Source organism: Periplaneta americana, chromosome 4 (assembly GCF_040183065.1).
Source record: "Periplaneta americana isolate PAMFEO1 chromosome 4, P.americana_PAMFEO1_priV1, whole genome shotgun sequence".
In the NCBI taxonomy this organism is placed as follows: Eukaryota; Metazoa; Arthropoda; class Insecta; order Blattodea; family Blattidae; genus Periplaneta; species Periplaneta americana.
Window position 1 is genome coordinate 56,387,792 of NC_091120.1, and position 27,795 is coordinate 56,415,586.

The 27,795-nt window shown below is 32.8% G+C and overlaps 1 protein-coding gene across 1 annotated transcript in view; it reads right to left on the bottom strand.

Annotated features, from left to right (window-relative positions):
- The window catches only part of toy (twin of eyeless), a 477,612-nt gene extending 450,791 nt beyond the window's left edge, over positions 1 to 26,821 (bottom strand). The window contains exon 1 of the mRNA XM_069823349.1: positions 26,211 to 26,821. The gene's annotated coding sequence lies outside the window, so the exon portion shown is untranslated. The remainder of the gene's footprint in view (positions 1 to 26,210) is intronic.
- Positions 26,822 to 27,795: the final 974 nt, after the last annotated feature.

The following is a 27,795-nucleotide window of genomic DNA, read 5'->3' on the forward strand; positions in this document are numbered from 1 at the left end:
GTAATGAAGCTAGACGTACGAAAATTTACTACAGTGTACTATACGCATTCAAATATCTAATCTCTTGATAGTCGGAAAATGGGCGTATAAAGGTATACGCCGTTATTCGGGTGAAGTCCTCAATTATAGACACTGGATTAATCTTGCTCAGGACAGGGACCAATGGCGGATTTGTGTGAGGGCGGCAATGAACCTCTGGGTTACTTAAAAGCCATTTGTAAATTATTATTATTATTATTATTATAATTATTATTATTATCATCATCATCATCATCATCATTATCTCTCCGGTTTGCGGATGTATAAAATATGATAATTTACATGGATTGAACTTACATCTATTTAATGTGTAGTGTATACTTTTTGAGTTTTATGTCAGTTATTATTTTATGCCTTTTGTTTAGTCATGTATTATAATATTATTCTCGTCATCTTGCATATCTTTGTAATACTATTTATATGATTCCATTCTTTCATTTGCAATTATTATTTTATTTAATTGCCATTATTTTAATAATTACTCCATTGTACTTTTATTGTAATTTACATCATTGCTAATGATTTTGTTATATTGTCTTTGTGCTGAACTGTAATTGGCCACTGACTGTAGCACAGCACATTAATATAAGTAAATAAGTAAAAAATAAATTATTATTATTATTATTATTATTATTATTATTATTATTATTATTATTATTATTAAGGATGGAGGATGGATAGTGCAGAGAAAAAAATTATCTCCGGCATCGGGACCCGAACCCGGGTTTCAGCTCTACGTATTGACGCTTCATCCACTAAGCCACACAGGATTCCAATTCCGATGCCGTATTGAATTCCCTCAGTTTAAGTTCTACCTCTCAGTTTTCCCTTTGATGGCCTACTCTCATGTACTCTGTCACATAATATGTGACAGTGGCACAATGTCCAACGCACTATGTGCAGATGTACACTCATTACGAGTTACTAAGTGGCCGGGATCCGACGAAATCAATCACTAAGTGATTACTAACGCATATCATATTATAATAAAAGAATAATATAAATAAATAATATTATATTACTATTATTATTATTATTATTATTATTATTATTATTATTAATTGAAACGCAGGGACAAACTGATTCAATATATTTTGATTTCAGCAAAGCTTTTGATGTAGTTCCGCACTATATCCTTCTTCATAAGTTAGGAAATATTGGCCTTTCTGTAAGCTACGTAAAGTGGTTCGAAAATTATTTAAGTAATAGAGTTCCATGTGTAAGACTGTTTAATATACACTCTTATTCTTATAATATAAATTGCGGAGTCCCGCAGGGATCTACTTTAGGACCTCTCCTATTTATTATATTCATAGATGATATATGTAAAAGAATAAGTTCTGACCGTTTATTATTTGCAGACGATTTAAAAAATTTTCGTGCAATCAAAAGTAGTACTGACTGTCAATCACTTCAATGTGACATTAATTCAGTCGCTAAATGGTCGGAAGAAAATGGTATGAAAATTAACGTATCCAAAACTAATGTAATAATCTTTTCTAGAAAAACTTCTTCACTGAAATTTAATTATTATCTAAATAATGTACTAATTAACAGAACGGATTGCGTAAAAGATTTGGGAATATTCTTTGACAGTAAATTGTATTTTCATAGTCACGTTGATTACATTTACAATCACGCAAACAGAATGCTAGGAATAATACGGTCAATAACTTATTCTTTTTCCACGCCCGATTATCTTTTAATGCTATACTATACATTGGTGCGATCGAAACTCGAATATGCATCTGTAGTTTGGAACTCGATTACAACTACGGACTCGGCTAAATTAGAAAATATACAAAGAAAATTTATATCCTTATGTTCATTCAGATTTCTGCCCATTAATTCCGGGTACAGTTATGAGAGAAAATGTGAATATTTTAATTGTCAAAATCTATATGCTAGACGCCATGAGCTAGATTATCTGTTCTTTTGTAAAGTCCTCAAAGGTGATATATCCTGTGACTCTTTCTTAAACAATATTACCTTACGTATTCCAACAAAAGATATGAGAGCCCACAAACTTTTCTATATTAGAAATTCGAAATTTCTTTCACCAGTCTCCAGATGCATTAAAAATGCCAACATGCATGGCTGCGAATTCGATTCCTTCAATGTATAGACTTAGTTTGCTCTTGGCAACGATTTATCATTTATGTATACTCAATTATCATTGTCTCATAGTATTCTTAGTTATCCATTCATCTTCATTATTGTAATTAATTGTAATTATATTTATGTGTAATAATTATTCTTGTTTTATGTTTTTGTTATATTTGTTCTGAACTGTAATTGGCCACTGGCTGTTGTACAGCACATTAAATAAATATAAATAAATAAATATAAATAAAATATAAATTATTATTATTATTATTATTATTATTATTATTATTATTATTATTATTATTATTATTACTGCACAAGACGCTGTAAAAGTTAATCTTCAATTTACATTAACTAGTTTATATCTATTATGTATGAAATATTGTTGTTATCAATGATATTAATACGAACCTTATCATTGATTATCATAATCATCATCATCATCTTGCAAGATTTAGGGCCGTAAGACCTGTTATGGTTCCAGATCACAACAATAAAATAGTTCTATCAATTTTCTGACCTGTCTTCCAGGGCTTTTGTATCCTTGAGTTCTATAATGAAAGTAAATTGTATGGTATTCTATCTTCTCGCATTCTATTTGCGTGCTGGAACTACATGAAACGGTATTAATCGATTTCATAATTTATTGAAAATATATTGAGTTCTCTTATTTCTTTATTACTTTTTCATCTGCTAATTTATATCCAGCCACTTCAATTTTCTTTTGTATCTTTTTAGTGGTCACTCAGCATTCTGAACCACAGGACTGTATATTGGAACCGAAATCTTTTTATAAAATGTTTTCTGTTCTAACCTTTCCAAACTATGTCCTTATGGTCCCGCATAAATATTAAAATTGACTGATTTTGTTATTTATATCTTGATCTTTGCTTTGCACCTAAATATAAGAACTCCTCAATAGTTAAAATTCATAACCATTTCTATCATTAATATTGTTAATACACGGACAATTTATTTTGGCTTAAGTCGGTAAGGTGTGTTTTGAGCATAAAATGTTCCCGTAGGCCTATCTATATTACTAATACATTATTGAACTTAAAGTACGGAAATTTTTCTCGAATAGGATACCAGTGCTTTGCGATATTGCCATTATTATTATTATTATTATTATTATTATTATTATTATTATTATTATTATTATTAGTAGTAGTAGTAGTAGTAGTAGTAGTAGTAGTAGTAGTAGTAGGTCTATTATTATTATTATTACTGTTATTATAAGTATTATTATTACTATTATTATTATTATTATTATTATTATTATTATTATTATTATTATTATTACTAGCCGTACCCGTGCGCTCCGCTGCACCCGCTAGAAATAAATATAAAGTAATTACATAATTAAAATAGGACGTTTGATCCAGGGAACATTCGTGTTTGATAGAAGGATAAATCGTTTAAAATGTTACTTAAATTAAATTGTATTTAAATAATTAAAATGCGGTCATTTTGGTCCAGAAAGCAATCATTTGGTGCAATAACAATTCCTTTAACATGTTTCTTAATTGTTATTACATGCAACCATAGTTTAATGAAGATTGACATATCATTTAGTTTTAATGTGTATACTTTATATTACTTGCTATATGTTTAAGAAGTTATTGTAATAACATTGTAGAATTATGTCCATCTAGAGCAACTACACTTTCCAATGGTGAAATAATAATTAAACAATTAATTAGCTTCCGATATTACTTCATACAAACACAGAAACATTCTATGTACGTTATCTTTTAGCTTTCTATTGTTGTTGTCCAAGGCCCCTAATAGACGAAGTCATATGTTTTTATTTCAATACAGCGCCTTAGATGGCGTTGTTATTGTAATTTTAAAACTCATTTATCTCATTAAATATCAGTCCTATCAAAATTTTGTATAGAATAAAATTTATCGGAAATTATTTTTGAAGAAACGTTTGTTATGTAACATTTTTCACAAAAATCAATAATGAGCGAGATATTTCGATTTATTTAATTCAGGCCCCCTTATAACCCCCCTTTTAAATAACGTACTTTGAATGCCATATAGCCTAAAATCTAAGTTACAACGAACTTAATTTATATTCCAATTTTCATCGAAATCCATTCAGCCATTATCGCGTGAAAAGGTAACAAACATCCAGACAGACAGTCATACAAACAAAAATTTCAAAAAAGCGATTTTCGGTTTCAGGATGGTTAATTATACATGTTAACACCAATTATTTTTGGAAAATCGAAAATTACCTGAAAAACTTTGGCTACAGATTTATTATTAGTATAGATTATTATTATTATTATTATTATTATTATTATTATTATTATTATTATTATTATTATTATTATATATGCCACATTATGGTAGCAACAAACCGAGATTATTTCTTTTCGGTTTTACGTAGCCGGAAAATATTGTTTAATTGGTTATTTCACTATTTTCTTTATTTCTAGTCAGACATCCCGGTCCCTTTGTATTCCATTCAACTGTCTCATAGCTGTCTGGTCATAACCAGCGATAGTCACAAGAGAGCTAATAAAGTTGATCTCCAAATGGACATAGGAAGAAAGGACGTCCACGATTTACATGGAGAGGAAATATTAAGAAGGCTAAGGAATCCAGAGGACTTATATTGTATGAGAATATGTGGATAAACCGTTCAGAATGGAGAAGAAAATTGCGAAGCAACAGACAAGTGGAGAAGCTTTGAAGAGTAAAAGTAAATATTTGACGACATTTTATCAACTGCGACGTTATCTAGACTGTGAAATTGGTGTTAGCAAGATGAAATTTTGGTGAGATGAGACAGAAGAGTCGCTATGGATTACCTGATATTCGAATTACAGTAGGAGAAATCCTCGGAAAGAACCATATCAAGTAGTTATCCCATTTGGGATTCAAATATATGCCAAAATACGAATTCGAGTCAAGGGAATAGTTCCATGTTTCTGAGCTACGCCGGTGGCTGAAATATTCTAAATATTGTCATTTTAAAATCCCGATAAAAATTGACTTAGGTGTTAGACAAGGATGTCCATTGTCACCCTTATTATTCAATATTTTCATTCACAAAATTGTTTAAACTTGGTTAAAAGAAATACCACAATTCAGTGCTGGAGACATGCAATTAAACACTGTGATTTTCATTTATGACCAGGTTATTCTTGCGCCCACGGCAGATGATTTACAGAGAGGTATTTGTAAACTCAGCAAAATCACTAGAAATCACAATATCATTATCTTCTATGACTGGTATTTAGAAGGAAAGGACTAATAAGAGCAAACATAGCAATAGAAGACAAATCATTAGAACAAGTGAAAGACTTAAATTATCTTGGATATAAGATTGGTACAATAAGGAATCAAAATTTGGACACACAACTGAGTAATTTTAGCTTATTTGTAGAACGATAAAACCAACGCTACTAGGGAAAGTAAGAATTGAAACGATATTACAATTTTAAGAACTACCGACCTTCAATTATCTTGGATATAAGATTGGCACAGTAAAGAATCAAAATTTGGACACACAACTGAGTAATTTTAGCTTATTTATAGAACGATAAAACCAACGCTACTAGGGAAAGTAAGAATTGAAACGATATTACAATTTTAAGAACTACCGACCTTCAATTATCTTGGATATAATATTGGCACAGTAAAGAATCAAAATTTGGACACACAACTGAGTAATTTTAGCTTATTTGTAGAACGATAAAACCAACGCTACTAGGGAAAGTAAGAATTGAAACGATATTACAATTTTAAGAACTACCGACCTTCAATTATCTTGGATATAATATTGGCACAGTAAAGAATCAAAATTTGGACACACAACTGAGTAATTTTAGCTTATTTGTAGAACGATAAAACCAACGCTACTAGGGAAAGTAAGAATTGAAACGATATAACAATTTTAAGAACTACCGACCTTCAATTATCTTGGATATAAGATTGGCATAGTAAAGAGTCAAAATTTGGACACACAACTGAATACATTTTAGCTGCTTTGTGGAACGATAAAACCGACGTTACTAGAGAAAGTAAGAATTGAAACAATATTACAATTTTAAAAACTACTGACCATTGGCCTACCTTCTTTGTTTTACGAATCCGAATTCTGGACATTGACGAAATGAAACAAGAAACGCATATATATATATATATATATATATATATATATATATATATATATATATATATATAACTAAAATGAGTTTCTTCAGACCAGTTGCGGGGTAAAGAAGAATAGATAAAAATATATAACCAGGGAATTACAGAAGAACTGAACATTATATCTGTTTTAACAACAATAAATAAATATAAAGAATATTGGCACACACCTTTTAAGGATGACGGATACCAGTAGGCGTATATCTAATATAGCCTACATTTTTCATTCCAGGACTCCAACTACAATACATTCCATGGTATTCATACATCGTTTCATTGCTAGAATATGGAACATGTAAAAAAAATCTTAATAGTACTAGGCCCTACAATGTCTTAATTATAGTCACAGTCTAGTTGAAATATATAGGGCCTACAGAAGAGTTTTAAAATATATCCTACCAATAGGCCTACAACATAAGGGGTTAGTATCGATACTTAATACAAGACAGAAATATTCATGCAGCATTATTGAATGTCATAAATTCACCTACAGAATGGAAGGCATGAAAAATTAGGCACTTCTTTAATTTGGCTCTAAATAATTTTACATTTTGAGTTTGATTTTTATATCCATAGGGAGGCTATTACAAATATTTACTGCCATATAATGCACGATATATTTGACGATGCGTATGAAAGTCATTTTTGACGAATATTTATACTATGAAACGTTGAATTAGTTACAAAGTTTTCACGATTACATACGAGGAAGTTTATTAATAAAAGCATGAAAGTAGTTGACAAGTCACGGGCATCACTTTTAGTTTTTTTTAATGGTCTTACACGATTCCCTAGTGTCGGAAGACCACAAATAAATTGAAGCCAGCAGTTTCTATATGGATCCGGAATGGACCAACAGGCCTAATTCTTGAAGGAGAAGGAGAAGAAGAAGAAGAAGAAGAAGAACAAGAACAAGAAGAAGAAGAAGAGGAAGATGATGATGATGATGATGATGATGATGATGATGATGATGATGATGATGAAGAATTGGTAATGATGATGATGACTGTCAATTTTGTAACTGTTTTATCCTTAAATAAATTACATCAATTAATAATAGTACAGTAATAATAATAATGGAAATAATAATAATAATAACAACAAAAATAATAATATCATCATCAGTAATTTGCAAGATAGAATGGCTTTTCCGTTACCGATTTACTTTGGTATTATGAATATTATCATGAATCTCTATATAGGCTATGCGATTAATTTCTCTGGATCCCAACTCAAAGCATTTAATTGTACCATAAGGAGAGAATGTGACAAGAGCTTAGTAATTTTTGTTATAGCTGTGAAGTAGGAGAGTGCTTTTAAAGGCTAAGAAAAATAAATAGGCGCACCGTGTTTACAAAACTTTGCAGTGTTTGTGGTGTAGATCACCGCTGTGGAGTGCCCGCATTCTCGAGTGTTATTTTAGGCCTTAATCCTAGTTGTGCGGAATTAAAATATAACGGAGATAACTTCTGAAATTTCACAAGCACATACCATACACACAAGCAGCATAAGAGTGCAATAGAACCACAAGTTCACTCCACAGAGAAAGAGAAAGAGAGAGAGAGAGATCCTCCCACTCTTGACAAACTTAAATTTCTATTCATTCGTCTTACAGGGCGAGAAGAATAGCCACAATACAAACACATCGCCACTCCAGCCTCGCGTATGAATGGAAGTAGTCAAGAGTAACTTGTAAATCACACCAATATGCGTTAATCTATTGCAAATCGCTTTGGTCAAAGTTTGACATTCTGTACCGATTATTTTTATGTTATTCATTTCAGGACTTTATATATTGTAAATGCGTAAATATTATTTGTACAATACTGACTACTTTTACATTACACGTACCAGGACTTTCTAAATTACAATAGCGTACACATTATTTGACATCTTGTACAGATTACTTATATATTACTTATTTCAGAACTCTCTAAATAATTACAAATGCGTAACATTATTTGACGTCTTGTACTGATTACTTTTATATTAGTCATTTCAGAACTCCCTAAATTACAAATGAGTAAGCATTACTTGTAGTTTGGTGCTGATTACTTTTATAGGTGTATTACTCATTTCAGAGCTTTCTAAATTACAAATGAGTAAACATTATGCCATCCTGTACTGATTTGTCTACCTTTATATTAGGCTTACTCATTTTAGGACTCTCTAAATTACAAATGCGTGAATATTATTTGACAACTTGTACTGATTACTTGTATATTACCCATTTCAGGCCTCTCTAAATTACAAATGCGAGAACATTATTTGACATCTTGTAGTGATTATTTTTATATTACTCATTTCAGGGCTCTCAATAATCACGAAAGCGTAAAAACATTATTTGACATCTTCTATTGATGAATTTTATATTATCCATTTCAGGCCTCTCTAAATTACAAATGCGAGAACATTATTTGACATCTTGTATTGATTATTTTTATATTACTCATTTCAGGGCTCTTAATAATTACGAATGCATAAAAACATTATTTGACATATTGTACTGACTACTTTTATATTATCCATTCCTGGACTCTCTAAATTACAAATGCGTGAAAATGATTTGATATGTTGTACTGATTACTTTTATATTAGGATCCACTCATTTCAGGACTCTCTAAATTACAAATGCGAGAACATTATTTGATATCTTGTACTGGCTACTTTTATATTATCCATTCCAGGACTCTCTAAATTACAAATGCGTGAAAATGATTTGGCATGTTGTAGCTACTGATTACTTTTATATTGGGATCTACTCATTTCAGGACTCTCTAAATTACAAATGCGTGAAAATGATTTGGCATGTTGTAGCTACTGACTGCTTTTATATTGGGACCTACTCATTTCAGGACTCTCTAAATTACAAATGCGTGAAAATGATTTGGCATGTTGTAGCTACTGATTACTTTTATATTAGGATCTACTCATTTCAGGACTCTCTAAATTACAAATGCGTGAAAATGATTTGGCATGTTGTAGCTACTGATTACTTTTATATTAGGATCTACTCATTTCAGGACTCTCTAAATTACAAATGCGTGAAAATGATTTGGTATATTGTAGCTACTGATTACTTTTATATTAGGATCTACTCATTTCAGGACTCTCTAAATTACAAATGCGTGAAAATGATTTGGCATGTTGTAGCTACTGATTACTTTTATATTGGGATCTACTCATTTCAGGACTCTCTAAATTACAAATGCGTGAAAATGATTTGACATGTTGTAGCTACTGATTACTTTTATATTAGGATCTACTCATTTCAGGACTCTCTAAATTACAAATGCGTGAAAATGATTTGGCATGTTGTAGCTACTGATTACTTTTATATTGGGATCTACTCATTTCAGGACTCTCTGAATTACAAATGCGTGAAAATGATTTGGCATGTTGTAGCTACTGATTACTTTTATATTGGGATCTACTCATTTCAGGACTCTCTAAATTACAAATGCGTGAAAATGATTTGGCATGTTGTAGCTACTGATTACTTTTATATTAGGATCTACTCATTTCAGGACTCTCTAAATTACAAATGCGTGAAAATGATTTGGCATATTGTAGCTACTGATTACTTTTATATTGGGATCTACTCATTTCAGGACTCTCTAAATTACAAATGCGTGAAAATGATTTGGCATATTGTAGCTACTGATTACTTTTATATTAGGATCTACTCATTTCAGGACTCTCTAAATTACAAATGCGTGAAAATGATTTGGCATGTTGTAGCTACTGACTGCTTTTATATTGGGATCTACTCATTTCAGGACTTTCTAAATTACAAATGCGTGAAAATGATTTGGCATGTTGTAGCTACAGATTACTTTTATATTAGGATCTACTCATTTCAGGACTCTCTAAATTACAAATGCGTGAAAATGATTTGGCATGTTGTAGCTACTGATTACTTTTATATTAGGATCTACTCATTTCAGGACTCTCTAAATTACAAATGCGTGAAAATGATTTGGTATATTGTAGCTACTGATTACTTTTATATTAGGATCTACTCATTTCAGGACTCTCTAAATTACAAATGCGTGAAAATGATTTGGCATGTTGTAGCTACTGATTACTTTTATATTGGGATCTACTCATTTCAGACTCTCTAAATTACAAATGCGTGAAAATGATTTGGCATGTTGTAGCTACTGATTACTTTTATATTAGGATCTACTCATTTCAGGACTCTCTAAATTACAAATGCGTGAAAATGATTTGGCATGTTGTAGCTACTGATTACTTTTATATTGGGATCTACTCATTTCAGGACTCTCTGAATTACAAATGCGTGAAAATGATTTGGCATGTTGTAGCTACTGATTACTTTTATATTGGGATCTACTCATTTCAGGACTCTCTAAATTACAAATGCGTGAAAATGATTTGGCATGTTGTAGCTACTGATTACTTTTATATTAGGATCTACTCATTTCAGGACTCTCTAAATTACAAATGCGTGAAAATGATTTGGCATATTGTAGCTACTGATTACTTTTATATTAGGATCTACTCATTTCAGGACTCTCTAAATTACAAATGCGTGAAAATGATTTGGCATGTTGTAGCTACTGATTACTTTTATATTGGGATCCACTCATTTCAGGACTCTCTAAATTACAAATGCGTGAAAATGATTTGGCATGTTGTAGCTACTGATTACTTTTATATTAGGATCTACTCATTTCAGGACTCTCTAAATTACAAATGCGTGAAAATGATTTGGCATGTTGTAGCTACTGATTACTTTTATATTGGGATCCACTCATTTCAGGACTCTCTAAATTACAAATGCGTGAAAATGATTTGGCATGTTGTAGCTACTGATTACTTTTATATTGGGATCTACTCATTTCAGGACTCTCTAAATTACAAATGCGTGAAAATGATTTGGCATGTTGTAGCTACTGATTACTTTTATATTGGGATCCACTCATTTCAGGACTCTCTAAATTACAAATGCGTGAAAATGATTTGGCATGTTGTAGCTACTGATTACTTTTATATTGGGATCCACTCATTTCAGGACTCTCTAAATTACAAATGCGTGAAAATGATTTGGCCGGTTGTAGCTACCGATTACTTTTATATTGGGATGTACTCATTTCAGGACTCTCTAAATTACAAACGCGAGAACATTATTTGACATCTTGTACTGATTAGTTTTATATTACTCATTTCAGCACTCTATAAATTACAAATGTGTGAACATTATTTGACATCTTGTACTGATTACGTTTATGGTACCCATTTCATGACTCTCTAAATTACAAATGTGTGTAAATTATTTCATTGTTAGGGGCCTACAGTAAATATTTCAGAACTGTATTAATTACAAATGAGTGAACATTATTTGGCATTTTGAACCGTTCGCTGTTATAGGCCTATTATTAATTTCAGAATTCTCTACATTTATATTGTATAAGCATTATTTGACATTTTATACCGACTAGTCTTATATTACTCCTTTCAGGGTATTGTATATAGCCTACAAGTACATAAATATTGTTTGTATTTTCTACCATATTTTTATATTAGGCCTACTTTATTTTAGGATTCTCTAAGATATAATACATAAACGTTGTTTGACATTTTATGCCGATTACGTTTATATTACTTCATTTGACGACTCTCTAAGATACAATACGTAAACATTGTTTGATATTTTGTGTCGATTACTTTTAGACTATGTTACTTCAGTTTAAGACTCTCTAAAATACAATACGTAAACATCGTTTGACACTTTACAGGTACATAAAGTAGAGTAGGTTTAATTTTTACTTAATCAATAAAAGAAATGCTTCTGTCTTCTTAACTTTTACAATGAACTCTCTAGCTTTTATTAATCAGTTATCTTTCAGTACTTTGATTTTTATTGTATTTGTAAATTTAATATTAATTGTAATTATAATTGCAATTGTATTCTTAATATTGTAGTTGTAATCCCCTGGTAGAGGAGAAGAGAAGGCCTGATGGCCTTATCTCTACCAGATTAAATAAATAAATAAATAAAATAATAATTCAATATAGGCCTACTTCAAATTAATTAATGTTAATTCAAATGAATTCAGTAGTATCAACGTTGATTCATTTTAATTCATTTTAAGTGTGTCAGATAGATATTTAAACTCTCTAACTTCAGTATAAGAAGTTACCAATTTGAGATGCATTTTACCAGAAGATTTTACCTTACCTAAAGTAGAAATTCTTATAAATACAACATCATAGACATTCATAAATAGCCCAAATAATTGATCACGTGACCGACATGACCCGATATTATAGTAACATATTACTTGCCTCTATGGGACGCGATAAATGTTCACTTTCCTGCCAACAAATGAACCGAAACCTCTGGATTTTAATCAATAATATTCTTCACCTGAGCCACATTAGCAGACTAAAAAATAAGCCGATAAATAATTTGAATCTCAAATACAAGATGATGAGTTGACACAAGCATTTATCCCTACACGCGGTAGCCGTTTGCTTTACAGCATTTCGCACCAGAGTCGACACACATGCGTTTCGCAACGCGTTTAGCCAATCCGCGCTATGAAATCACGCGTTGTAACAGAAATGACTATGTCAGTATCTATCAGACAAAATCAGTGTTTTTTTCGTAAAAATAAAATAATTTTTGTGTTCTGTTTGTTTTGGGTTCTTTGTCACCTCTGTACCAATTAACGATGAGATAGCATAAAATGACGTTAAAACAACAATCAATTAATCCATCAATCATCATCATCAATCAACTGTGACAGATTCATATTCATGCTGTCACTCATTAGCTGATCAGACCAAACTATTACGCGATTCTGTGAACCATGCAACAGAAATTTGATTAGAGTCTCCGCTGCAGTAACGACTATCTTTATATATACAAGAACGATCGATAATAAGTACGTAATTATATGACGTTAATATTATTTGATTAACGTTTTGTGACCAAAGCTGTTATTTGATGTGCGAATCAATATTTAATATCTGCCTATTCTGTATATTGACGTCATACAGAATGATAGGCTGTACAGATATTGATAGTGCGTATATACACGCAGTAAAACATTATTCACGCTGGCTGCCATCAAATTTCTCAGTAAATTTTAGCAAATTGAGGTTCCATTTCCTGATTTGTTGCTATTTGTTTAGATTTCATCGCACGAGTTTTTGTATAATTCTCTAGCTGAAATTTGTTATTAGGCCTATACTCTCAAATACTTATTTTCTTACACAGAATTGCTAATTTGATTACGTAATTATACAAGAAATTTAAAGGATAATATCAGTTGAATATATTGCAGTGCAAAAAGTAAAGACGTACTTCTACATACAAAGGCGCAAAAATATTATGCATTAGTGACAACTGTAATTTATTTCCGTAAATCTGTAACCAATTTATCGAACAGTGTTTAGGAATCGAATCGTATAAAATATAGGCTCCTAATTAAATTAACAGGGAAGTGTTATTGATAGATAAGTATAAGAACTTAGATCTATGTAGGCTTAACTAACCTTAATATTATTTGAACTTCGTGTTTCGTGTAGGCCTAACTCTATAAAATAAGTGAAAATTCAGAATATATCATATAATGTAATAATATAGACCTACAGCCCATGACTCAAACTTCTTACTTACTTCTTACTAACTTACTTAGTTATTTACTTACCACTTGCATATTCACTGAGAGTAACTTCTAAGGCTTAAATTATATTATTTTATAATTATTATTTAGTATCTTTGCATTATTTTACTCAACTTGTGCTCAATTTTTTAGTGTTCTTCAAATATTAGTCTGTAATCATTTAGCCTACTTGTATTTCTGCAAACTGTATCAGCTTCTTTTGTTTCTGGCTAAGTGGAAGAGAAAGCCTAATGGCCTTAACTTCGCCAGAATAAATAAATATTATTATTATTAAGCCTATTACTTACTTACTAACTTACTTACTTATTGCTTTTAAGGAACCCGGAGGTTCATTGCCGCCCTCATATAAGTCCGCCATCGGTCTCTATCCTAAGCAAGATTAATCCAGTCTCTATAATCATACCCCACCTCCCTCAAATCCATTTTATATTATCTCCAATCTATGTCTCGGCCTCCCCAAAGGTCTTTTTCCCTCCGGTCTCCCAACTAACACTCTATATGCATTTCTGGGTTCGCCCATACATGTTACATACCCTGCCCATTCTCAAATTTCTAATACACAAATAATTGCAAATTCAGTTGCAAAGGTAAAACGTAAGAATTTTAAAGATACCTTCATTTTCCATCAATGCATAAATATAGACCTAGTTGTAATTAATTTATTCATACTTATTAAAAAAAAGGTAAGAGAGCTCTGAGATGGGTTTTCAACCAATTATTTTCACTCAATAAGAAGTCACTGTTAAAACGTCTTCCAAACACATTATTTCAATTTACCTATAAGTTATATTTTAGACAAGAGATTTGCATGAAAGTTGTTGCATAATTTTAAATTATGAAAGTCTAAAATAAATTTTAAAATGTGCAATTTTTAGAAAATTTTAATTCTAATTAACGCATTAATGTAGTAATAATCCATGTCTTCACATTTATGGAAAGTATAAGTGATTTTTATGTTAAATTTTCAGGCAATTATTCCTCCTTTATTCTAAATTAGTTCATGACAAGCATATTGAGTAGGCTTAAAGGTCTTACAACTTTATATTTCTCCCCTCATCACGTACAATAGTGTTATCTATTGCCTTATTTTTGGGAAGATTAAATTATATTATAGGCCATATAGTTATGTGACCTGCAAATCTCTCACGTATACAGATTGCAGACTGAAACTTTCTATTCGAACTTCGTGACTAACGTAACAGAAGAAAATAAAATACAAACAAACTTTCGAGTAGGTAGGCTATCTTACGAAATTGTCTGCACGTTCCGCACATCACAGAGTTAATTGTAACTCAAGATATAAACGCAAGATTGCATAACACAAAACGCTACTGTGATTTACAATATAACAAAAGGGCTTCTTTATTTTGTACTTTATGAAAAATTTTAATTCAATGGGTTTTATTAATGAAAACTATTTTTATATACGTTTCTGCCTGCCTATAGGTAGAGACAGTCTCGTTTGTGTGTGGATATGATCGGTAACTTTCGAGTAGGTACGCCATGTTACGAAATTGTCTGCACGTTTCGCATATTATATAGTTGAGATAATTTGAAGGTATAAACGCAATATTACATAATATAAAGTTCTACTAACTTACATCTTTACAATATATCCACAAGATTCTTTTTTTTTTAAATTGATATAGAATTTTAATCGAATGTAGGCCTACTCTTCTTCATACAAACGCTTTTTACATACATTCCTGTAGGTCTGAATGTACGGAGATAGATTTGTTTGTTCTTGGAAGAGATGGATAAGAAAAGAAAAAACAATCCAACTTTCAAGTAGGTAGGCTATGTTATGAAACAGAACGTTTTGTACATCGTACAAAGTAAAGTATAATTTGAAGATATATGCGCAAGATTTCGTACTACAAAGAAATACTATACACATTCACAGAATATTTTTATTTTGAACCTCAATACTTTTAATTTCATGAATTTTTATCAATAACGATTCATAGGTCTATGCTTTTCTTCCGGCCATTGTGTGCAGAGATAGATGTGGCAGTGCATGGAAGCAATGGTTGTGGTTCGATTCCTGCCTACGACATGGATATTTGTTTCAATATGTCCCATATATGTATGTATATTTATTGTCATCAAAATCATGTACGTTTTGTGTATCATTTGTTAATGGTGATCTTGTTACATTTCTGTTTTCCAGGAAACCCCCTTAACTACATTTTACTATTCATAACTATTACTATATATTCTATACTGCATGTAATTGATTTATTAACAAAAACTCTTTCCATTTGGTTAATATTTCTTATATACATAGGCCTGTGCTTTTTACTTTAGTTTCCCCTTCCCATTACTTCTTTACTAACAGTAACAAATATAGACTAAATGATACTCGGGAGGAAATTAAACGCAGAATAAATACGGGAAATGCCTGTTATTATTATTTGAGGAGCTTTAGTCATCTAGTCTGCTGTCAAAAAATCTGAAAGTTAGAATTTATAAAACAGTTATACCGGTTGTTATGTATGGTTGTGAAACTTGGACTCTTACTTTGAGAGAGAAACAGAGATTAAGGGTGTATGAGAATAAGGTTCTTATGAAAATATTTGGGGCTAAGAGGGTTGAAGTTACAGGAGAATGGAGAAAGTTACACAACGTAGAACTTCACGCATTGTATTCTTCACCTGACATAATTAGGAACATTAAATCCAGACGTTTGAGATGGGCAGGACATGTAGCACGTATGTGCGAATCCAGAAATGCATATAGAGTGATAGTTCGGAGGCCGGAGGGAAAAATACCTTTGGGAAGGCCGAGACGTAGATGGAAGGATAATATTAAAATGGATTTGAGGGAGATGGGATATGATGATAGAGAGTGGATTAATCTTGAACGGATAGGGACCGATGGCGGGCTTATGTGAGGGTGGCAATGAACCTTCGGGTTCCTTAAAAGCCATTTGTAAGTAAGTAAGTAAATATTACTTCTTTACTATATAGCCTACAAAAATGTTCGAGTTCCCTCAATTTTCTTCCGTTTACTGTTCTATAGGCTAAAATTTCCTATATGCTATTTCTACATTTAGTTTTAGTAATGCTTCCTGAATAAAAATTACATGTCCCATATAGTAGTCTATTTACGGAAGTTCTTACGTCAGAACGACTCGTTTGCGGATTTCTGTATTGTTTAATTCGTTTTATATTCATTAAATTTCGAGACTCCATTTGCTACTCTATATCAGAATTGAGCCGTAATAAACTTAGGTAAACAAAAAGATTAATATTCTTATAGGTCCTACCCACATGTTCTCATAATAGGCTAACAATAAAATTACATTGAAAATTAAAATGTGAATCGAGAAATGCATTTTATAATATCGTGTTACGAGTTTAAAATATGTGATTGTTCTAAACCAATATCTGACAGATGGTTCATTATCACGAATTTTTTTCACAGCACAACTGAACTGGTTGACATAGCCCGTAGAAACTGGCGATTCTGCTGACATATTTAACAATTATGACGTCTACAATCAATATTTGGACGTGCTCGTGATGTAACACATTTTTAAATGCCACATCACGTGAAGCAGTTACATTATCCAGCAGTTTAAATTGCATTTCCTACGTACATAAACGTATAAAATAAAATACATTACAAGTAATAGTAGTGTAATAACAAATAGGCCTATATAATATCCTCAGTTTCCCATTTTGTTCATCTACAGCCCCGCAATTCTATTTTTTTTTCTGAAAGAAAATAATAGACTTTCTGTTATAGCGGATGGTCTCTCATTATGTTGTATGTCGACAGGGATATACATCTCTCCTATGTATCTAATTCGATTACAATGTTGTATAATTACCTTAGGTGCGTTACTTTGTTAATTACGTGCATTACCGTTTAAATTAAACTGTTTGCTTTAGTCGCAACAGAGTTGATTCGTGACGTAAAACTCTCGGTAATTATAGAGCTGATTTTTTACATGTCAGAATGAATGTCTGGATTTCAGTTCAGTACATGGTAAATTATTTCTGGTTTATTTGCTGCTGTTGGTATTTTCGTTACCGTCATCAGAAAAATTATTCGTAAATTATTAACTCAAAAATTAGGTATCAACGATAAAGCAATCATTTAGATACTCAACTCACAAATATCTGATGCAAAAATGTATCTTATTTAACCTGTTCATAATTATAAAGCCATATTATGCAAATTTCGGACACGTTTAGTGAAACATGTAATAAGATAATGACCTATTACGTAAGTTATTACATCTATAGGCATACTTTCAAGTCTCTCTTAGGCATGTTCAGGGCAGGGTATTTATGGAGATCGCGAAAATCACGACAGAATAGATATACAATAGATTTTTACTAACAGTTACGAATTAAGTGAAAAAAAAATCGCGACAAATCGCGAAATAGAGTTCTAATATCGAAATATGAACATATTTGCGAATTATTACTATTGCGTCGTTTTATAGCGAATTTCATATTCTGAGTATTCTTTTCGGATTTATTTTTTCACTTGAATTTGTTATATATCCAAGTAGGCTACATTGCATGGTATTCCACGCGTTCTGATTATATTAGTGAACTCGAAAGACGGAGAATTCAACATTTCACTAATAATTTGAAAGTGTTCATTTGAGGGCCGCAAGTTTTTTTTAATTTTTAATGAATGTGTGTTAAATACACTATCAATTCAACAAATATTGTCTATTGGCCATACCGCACCTTTACCAGAATCCAACGAAACTTTAATGTTAATTATTTGGAAAGTAATATTCATACTGAGTTAATAGGCCTACTTCAATTCCAAAATAATTTTATTTTCCAAAATTTCCATTAATCTCCGCCAAGAGTACAAATCAATCTCCAACAATCTCCACCGACACCAATATTTAAAAAAAAAAAAAACAAATTATAAAATTAATCTCCATAAATACCTGTCCCTGGGCATGTCTATGGAAATTGTGTATAAGTACTATATATAGACCTATATAGGCTATATATATAGTCTATATTTTATATAGTTTATACAGGGTGAATCGTACGTAATGTCATTAATTTCAGGGGTTTATTCTTTGAGATATTTCAAACAAAATATTTTAATACAATTTTGTTCGTTTTTGCTTCCTTTTCGAGATAAAGACTGTTTTATATGAAACATTTCTTAGCGTGTTTTGGGAAAGCCATTAATTGAATCCCAAATATGCTCAGACAATTTAAGACAGCGATGTATTATGAGTGTATTGTATTGTATTTATTAACATTCCATGGTATTCATACATTGCTTCACAGCTAGAATATGGAACAAGTCAATATACTTAATACTACTATACCAAGTCTTAATTTACAGTCACAGTCTAGTTGAAATATATACAGAAGAGGTTTACAATATAGTTTCCTAGTACAACACAAAGTTTTAGTATAAATTTCATGAAGCGTTGTTGAATGTCATGAATTCACCTACAGAATAGAAGGCGTGAGAAATTAGGTACTTCTTTAATTTGACCCTAAATAATCTTATGTTTCGAGTTTCACTTTTTATATCGATATGGAGGCTATTAAAAATTTTTACTGCCATATAGCGCACTCCTTTTTCATAGCACGATAGACTTGTCGATGGAGCATGAAAGTCATTTTTTTTACGCGTAGGCCTATTTATGCTATGAACTGTTGAATTAGTTACGAAGTTTTCACGATTACATACAAGGAAGATTATTAATGAAAAAATATAATAATAATAAATGATTGACTGAATTTTAGTTTTGTCCTTTAAATATGCAGGAATTTGATCCCAACAAATGTAACTTGTCTTTATGAAAAGGGTTTTCAAAATGTTACATTTGTTTGGATCAAATGTTTACATATTTAAAGGACAAAACTAAAATTATTTCAATCAATTATTATCATAATACATTACTCTCTTAAATTGCGAATTCAATCAATGGCTTTCCAAAAACGAGCTACGAAATGTTTCATATAAAACAATTTTTATCTAAAAAAAAAAAAAGAAGCAAAAAGAGCAAAATTGTATTTAACTTTTTGTCTGAAATATCTCAAAGAATAACCTCCTGAAATTAATTATATTACTTACCGTTCATCCTGTATTTTCAAGACTCTCTTAGTCATATCTGTAGAAATTGTGTATGAATACGATATACATAGGTTATAAATACTCGTAAGTATATAAAAAGACCTACAGATAATATTATATAATGTATATAAATCGTATTAATTTCTGCTATCAATGACCATGAAAAACCCGGTCAACATTTAGGCTATAGTCTACCAAACAAATTTCGATTTCTGTTTTCAGTAAAGGAATACATTTATCATACTTCCTAAGAGAGAAGGTGGACATGTGTCGTACCTTGACTTTGCCATACAGTAACCTTCCAACGTAGTCTACTGTACTGATAACGAGAGAGAGTCCTACTTTTTGTAAATCCAAGTGTGGGTGAAAAATCCAAAGGAAAACGTTAAAGGCCAAAGGATTAATCTTTAACGAGTGTTTATAATTAGGCCTATTATTATTATTATTATTATTATTATTATTATTATTATTATTATTATTATATCATAATATTATTAGCCTACTAATAGCAATGTGGTAACGTCCACCGCTGTGAAGTAACGGTTAGCACGTTTGACCGTGAAACGAGTGGGCCTCGGTCAAAATCCTGGTTGAAACAGGTTACCTGGTTGAGGTTTTTTCCGAGGATTGCTCTCAACCCATTCGGAGAAAATTCTGGGTAATTTTCGGCGCTGGATCCTGTACTCATTTCGCTGGCATTATCACTTTCATCTGACTCAGACGCTAGATAAGCAGTTGATAAAGAGTCGTAAAATAAACTAATTAAAAAACTAATAGTAACGTGTTTAGGCCTATAGAAATCTAAGAAATAATAACGACAAATAACTATATTTTAGCCTCTCCTACTGATTATAACTTCAACTTCACCATTACTGACGTCATTACTTTCATAAATCTGTTTTTCAGAATGATAGGCTACAACTCGTATAACCGACTGCCTTGATTTTCGTCCATCACGTAGCAGTTCCAGTTAGCCACATAAAATATTTCCATGATACTATTCCCATAAATCGATGAGCTGTGCGGCAGTCCCATGTTTGATCGCGGAATCCGCCTGCATACTACAGCAGATTTTGGCCAAACACAAATGACGCAACCGTCACGTTCTACATGTATTACTCCATCAAATTCTCTTCCAAAATAAAAACGCGAGATGTCAGTTTTATGACTCAGACGCAATTGCGTGAAATGGGACTGAATGTGCACTGAAATTACCTATTCAGGACGGAAGTTTAAGAGCTGATGTGACAGTACCGGCGGTAGCACATTTCATTAATCAAGTTTCGGAAGTTACCGCACATACGGCGTACTGTCGGTAAATACAAGACGGCAATATGATCAGTGGCAACTACGTGAATTGGAGGAAGGCTCAAATAAATTCTGTGATTTTTGCGGGTGACAAAGAATTGTTCATAGTATGTCTAATTAAATTGTTCCTGCAACCATCGTTCCATGTATGGTTGGCGAGTTGGTATAGTGCTGGCCTTCTATGCCCGAGGTTGCGGGTTCGATCCCGGGCCAGGTGGATGGAATTTAAGTGTCCTTAAATGCGACAGGCTCATGTCAGTAGATTTACTGGCATGTAAAAGAACTCCTGCGGGACAAAATTCCGGCACACCGGCGACGCTGATATAACCTCTGCAGTTGCGAGCGTCGTTAAATAAAACGTAACATTTTTAACACTGGTATCATGAGCTCCGACCTATCCTGAAAGGACTCATGGCACACAGATTCTATTATAAGATTTATAAAAACAGAAAGTTAGGCCTATGGTTCTCTATGCAATTGACCCAGTGACAAATACTAATTAACAGTAAGCAAAAACCAGAAGAGATAAATAGTGGAGTATAGTATTGAGTAGATATAGGTCTATATATAGGGCTATATACTTATATTCATATTTGTATTTATATTTATATTTATACTCATATTCATATTTATATTTATAGGCCTACTCATATTCATATTCATTTTATATTTATATTTATACTCATATTCGTATTTATATTTATATTAATTCATATTTATATTTATATTTATATTTATACTCATATTCATATTCATTTTATATTTATATTTATATTTATACTCATATTCATATTCATATTTATATTTCATATTCATATTTATACTTATATTTGTACTCATATTCATATTTATATTTATAGGCTATATTTATACTCATATTTATATTTATATTTATATTCATATTCATATTTATATTCGTATTCATATTTATATTTATATAAGCCAATGCAAATATGCGAACATTCCTCTAACCTAAAATATGATTCCGTCAGTTCTTCTTTATTACAGTATACCTAGTCACTGCATTTTCATTGAATAGTTCCTGTCGTCTAAAGAAAACATTAAATATAGATTTAAGAAAAGGAAAGTCGTTTGTACGAATATAGGAATGTTATAAATAGTAGGCTATGGCGGGACTAAGGAACACGGTAGCTGTAGGCTACAATTTTCGACAAGTGAGATTATCTTTTTTTCCTTTTTATTTCACGAAACAGATCAATAATTTAGGATTTACCTCCATCTTTTTAGAGGTCTTTCTAAGCTGCTATGGTACTCTACGTTGCACTATACAATTATAAGCCCTTATTATATCATGACAATGAAGTACCAAACGGATATAAATTTAGGTTCCGTTACTTCAGAAAAGCAAACTTTCAGTAGGAAGAACCAGATTAGACTACAGACTTGCTAGGATGTCAGTCATCGTTATAAAAACACGTTACAGCAGTGAAGTAAGTGAACTGTCGACTTCTTAATAAACTTACCTCAAACCGAACAAAAGTAATAGTGAAGTCCAAAATACCCATAGGCCTTCTAATGCGGACTACGTTATTATTATTATTATTATTATTATTATTATTATTATTATTATTATTATTATTATTAACTGAACGCAGTAGCCTATACATGAATGCGAAAAAAGGAATTTTAGCAAATTTAGTTAACAAACCTCAGCATATTTTGTAAGTTGTATCATGTTAAGGATCGATCAGTGACTTGGTAAGAATTCCAAACTGAGCCCGTGTCAACAGAACACATTTAGAAATTAGGTTCTCACTATCAAAATGACATATTCTATCATTTGTAATGAATAAATAATGTATATTTTTTGGTACAGAAACAAGAACAGTATTTCTCGTATATTAAGTTATTCAGAACGGTAGAGCAAAGCACTAATATGTTTTGTTGTCATGCGGTCAGAGTTCGATTCTTGGGGCTATTTCGATCAATTACAATTTTCTAGATGTGCTCAATTTCTTAAAAAAAATACATGTTGTGTTTTAAAATTTCCGCTGTCCCTTAGTTTGAATCATTTCTTACAAGCTAATTGTTCATCATCTCACTCTACTCCGTCCCTCGATAACTAGGCCTATATTATCGTTAGATGTAGACTATCAAATATCGTCTGTACGCTAATAAAATAAATGAATGCATTAAATATTCGTAGGAAATCATAGCGACTTTGAACTTGTCAAGTAGGACTTATAGGCTACTAACACAACGACTGAAATTTTATCAATAAATGCAGACCTACACGATTATATCACCCTATTGGCTTAGAGACTAAAATAATTCACTGCCGCAAATTTAATGAATCGGACAAAATTTACGAAAAACGATCGCGAAATTTAGTATTTTAAGATTTTTTTCTTTTTTTCACTTTACTTCGAAGTTCTACAGCGTAAGAAGGACATATTTATCAATGTTAATTAATAATAATAATAATAATAATAATAATAATAATAATAATAATAATAATAATAATAATAATAATAATTTCACTCAACAAGAAATTAAAAAAATGTAATTAGCTAGACTAAATAAGTACATTCAATAGAAATTTTATTATTTATGACATCCCGATGTCAGCACTGAATCTACTACAATAGAATGAAAACAATGGATTATCGAAAAACGTTCGCGAAATTGAGTTTTTCAGAATATTTTCTTTTTACAATTTATTTTTAATTTTTTTAGCGGGAGGAGGAAGTATTTATCGATGTTTGTTAGAACTCTGCTAACCATCGAATGAAAGCAATCGAATGAGCTATAATGCCAATAAATTGCATTTATCTCTAATTTAATGGTAGTAACTGTAAATCGTACTGATAATATTTTCTGACATGTCCCCCGTCATTGAAGTCACCGATTTTGGCATTTGAAGATACCGATTTTGACATTTCAAGGTATCGCTGTCATTCTTTCAAATCACCGAAAATGTCCAATAACTAAGCATTGCACGTCCAGTAGCGTGGCAATACCGAAATACAAACAACTTTAAATGTAATGGACTACCTCTCAACTGAATGCGGCGAAATGTTAAATAAATTGTAATCATTTTACTTTTCATCACGAGAAGTGCAGACTAAATTGTGGATCTCAACATGTTATATCATGGCAGCAAAGGGCAAACATTTCTGACGTAGTAAACCTAAAAAAATAGTGCTCGTACGGGCGCAAGAGCCACAAATTTCTGAAGAAATGTCCACGCAGCACCATAAAGCGTCCAGAAGTGTGTGACGCTAGTGTTCCGGGGCGGTTCCCGGCGCCGTGCCCCAATGCCGAGCGCGTATCGACGCGGCGGACCAAAATTTACAAAACAGAAAGAATGCGACAACCATTCTTGGAAACACGCTGCCTTGCATTCCGGCGCCCTGTTCTAATTACTTTCATTGTCCCAATTAATATACAGGCAAGCGCTTCGGCTCAACTGGCTACATTCACATTTGATTTCCCTGATGCCGCTTTTGTTTTCGTTTCAAACAGTAATTTAAATGATGATGCCATTTTAGGAAACAATTTGAACCGGACCGAGAGTAACCAAAATGACATTGCTTGTTCGGACACATGTGGATAATAAGCCATAAAACAGACATTCTTTGTTGCAGCACTAATTGCCATAGGAACGTAATGGTTGGTTGGTCGGCCATTCGGTAATGAGCACATGTATAAAAGCAAATAAATTCAAATGAAACAGATCTTCGTTACGTGGGTTTGTTGTCATACCCGTGTGTAGGTATGATGTATTGTTTCCACCGCTCCCTATTGTTCTAAATGGAATAATGAATTATCTTTTACAGCCTCTAACTCCATCATCAGCGTGTAACACAATGAATCTCTTGCTTGTTTTAAAGTTCATGTGAATGGTAATTTAGGCACACTACATCCAATTTTACTAACTAACTCTCCGTTAATAATTTGATTGGAAATATGCACAGTTCATGAGTAGTATTTATGTTGCTTCCATGTATGTGAAGTCTAAAAGAAATCGGTCCTGTTCAGTGGGCGTTAAAACTAAAATAGCGATTGTAATTCTGTATTCTAAAAACGTTTTCTGTTAGGTCTGACGAACGAGTCTACTAAATTTTGCAGTCCCATTTAAATTAAATTGTTTTCTTCATATTTAGTTGTCCGTTAAATTTTTCTCCTATCAGTATGACAGGTTAGTATATAGGCCTATAGTTTTCTTATCGCAAACAATTTATCTTTAAAGACTAAAAGAACGTATTCGTCTGTGTTTGTCGAATGCGCATCTTCACGCTTACGAAAAGCTACTTCTCTGTGTCAAGTGTGAACAAGGTAGGAATTCTGGTGGCAGAGAGGAAGGAAGGAAACCGTAAACTGAAGTTTATTTTAAAATTAATTACACAATTTACAATTTAATTTAAAGCAAAATTAGTAGGGGCCTACTGGTAAATTAGTGATAAATCGTAAGAGTTTTTTTTTTCCGAGAAGGCTCTTTCCCGTGGCTGTCACTTTATCTATTAACGTCTACTGGTATTTAAACCAATTTCAATTACTTCGCATCTATTTATGATATCTGATAATACTACTGCGATACTTGACTACTCTGTTGGCGAGATAAAAGAGCAAAAATTAGAAAGTGAACATTTTCTGAGGTAGTAATTGTAAGAATATTTAGGCCCATAGAATTATTAAACCAAGAGATAGAATAGGCGGGTATTTCCGTGTTGCTCCCAAAGCTTGTAAACAATGCCTACAAGAATTACACAAAATCAAGTTCGAAGAAATTAGATTTAAACACGCACTTTAAGAATTTATTTTTGAGATATTTTTTGTGAAATGTTGCACATGAGTCACCTGGCTACTGCAATGACTTAAGAGTGGACTTACCCTTTAGGAAGAATATTAGCCTCCTCTCTTCTCCGCAAATCGCAGTCGTGAGCCGGCAACGCACGGATAGGCGAGGTGACGGTCGGTAACAGAGTTCCTGTTGTCGGTACAGGCAATGTTGCTGTTATCTTGAACGTTAATCCAAAAAACCAAAGAGTAAAATAAGTGACTCAAATAAACGTCGTAGCAGGCGACGAAAACAAAACAAAACACTATTGGAACTGAAATAAAAAAAAATCACTGACGCGTGGGTTTCGCGGATTTAACACTGAGCGCGCACAGGCCTGACGATAGCGTGTAGTGTCTTCACGGGGCATAGGCCTTTGCTAATTGTGCGTGAGGACTACCACATTGCACCGATGCACTTCTTGCACTTACTGAGGAGGTGGGGGACGACGTTGAGCCTCTTCGGTCCACTAGACACGCGTTTCTCCTCTCTCTCTTGTTTACTGCTGGATGTTTTCCTCTTGGTCGCCTCTACAAGACGCAAAGAGGAGGGAGGCGAGAGCGGCAGAGGATGTTGATGGACGCCCAGACCACACACATGTAAATATTTATGCCTTGGGTCGACGTCGTCGTCGTGTCTTGGTGGTGGTGGTAGTGGTGGTAGTGGTGGTGGTGGCTGTCGTATTTTGAACCCCCGGTTCTCAGCCCGTGGTTTCAAGCTGATGACTGAATGACCGCTTCACTCAGCCGTGTATTTTACACTCAGGCAGGGGTTTCTGTGAGGGTGCATGGCCAGGCGAAGCATGGCGAAGCGGCGGCAGCGGTGGTGGTGGTGGATGCTGGTTGCTTACTTGGTTGGTTGGTTTGGTTGGTGCTCGTGTTAGCGGGACTTGATGTTATATCTCTTGCGGGGTGGAGAGAAGGGAAATCCCACCAGGGCGGGGATATAGTGAGCCTACCCTTGGTCGATGAAGGGTCGGTGGTGGGGGGGGCGACTTTGACAGGATAACGTTGGGTGCTGTTACTACGGTTCTTGATGGGGGGGCTTCTCTTTCCCCCTCGCGTGGTCGGGGACAGACACTGTGAAAGTAGGAGGGGCATCGGTGGAGGAACTGGAGTTGGCTGCTTTCGGCGGCTGCAAAGTGGGAAAGAGCAGTCGTTTCGCGGAGTTCATACCGAATGGTTTGGAGCGGCTGCGATCGCCGAGGCATACGCATGCCCCTAACACGTAGCGAAAGGATAGCCTACTGTATTGCAGTGAGTCCCGCTTCGATGTTTCACACCAGAAACAATAATCCTGATATTCCAAAGAATTTCTACGCATTACTATGAAAAAGGACGAGTACAGAGGGAAAACGGATGAATGTCACATTGCTGTTAAGGGTGAGAAGATGATCTAATTGAATATATTAATACAAAATTTATCGTTGTTCCTATTAAAAATTAAGGAAAAGAGGACTGCATCCGTGATGATAATTCTCCTTTTTTTTTACCAGGTTTAACAATAACAACACTAAATTTTGTAGTACTCTTTTGAATTAGATAATGACATCAATCCACAGGCGTAGCTCAATCGATAAGGCGTTTGCCTGCCGATCCGGAATTGCGTTCGGGCGCGGGTTCGATTCCCGTTTGGGCT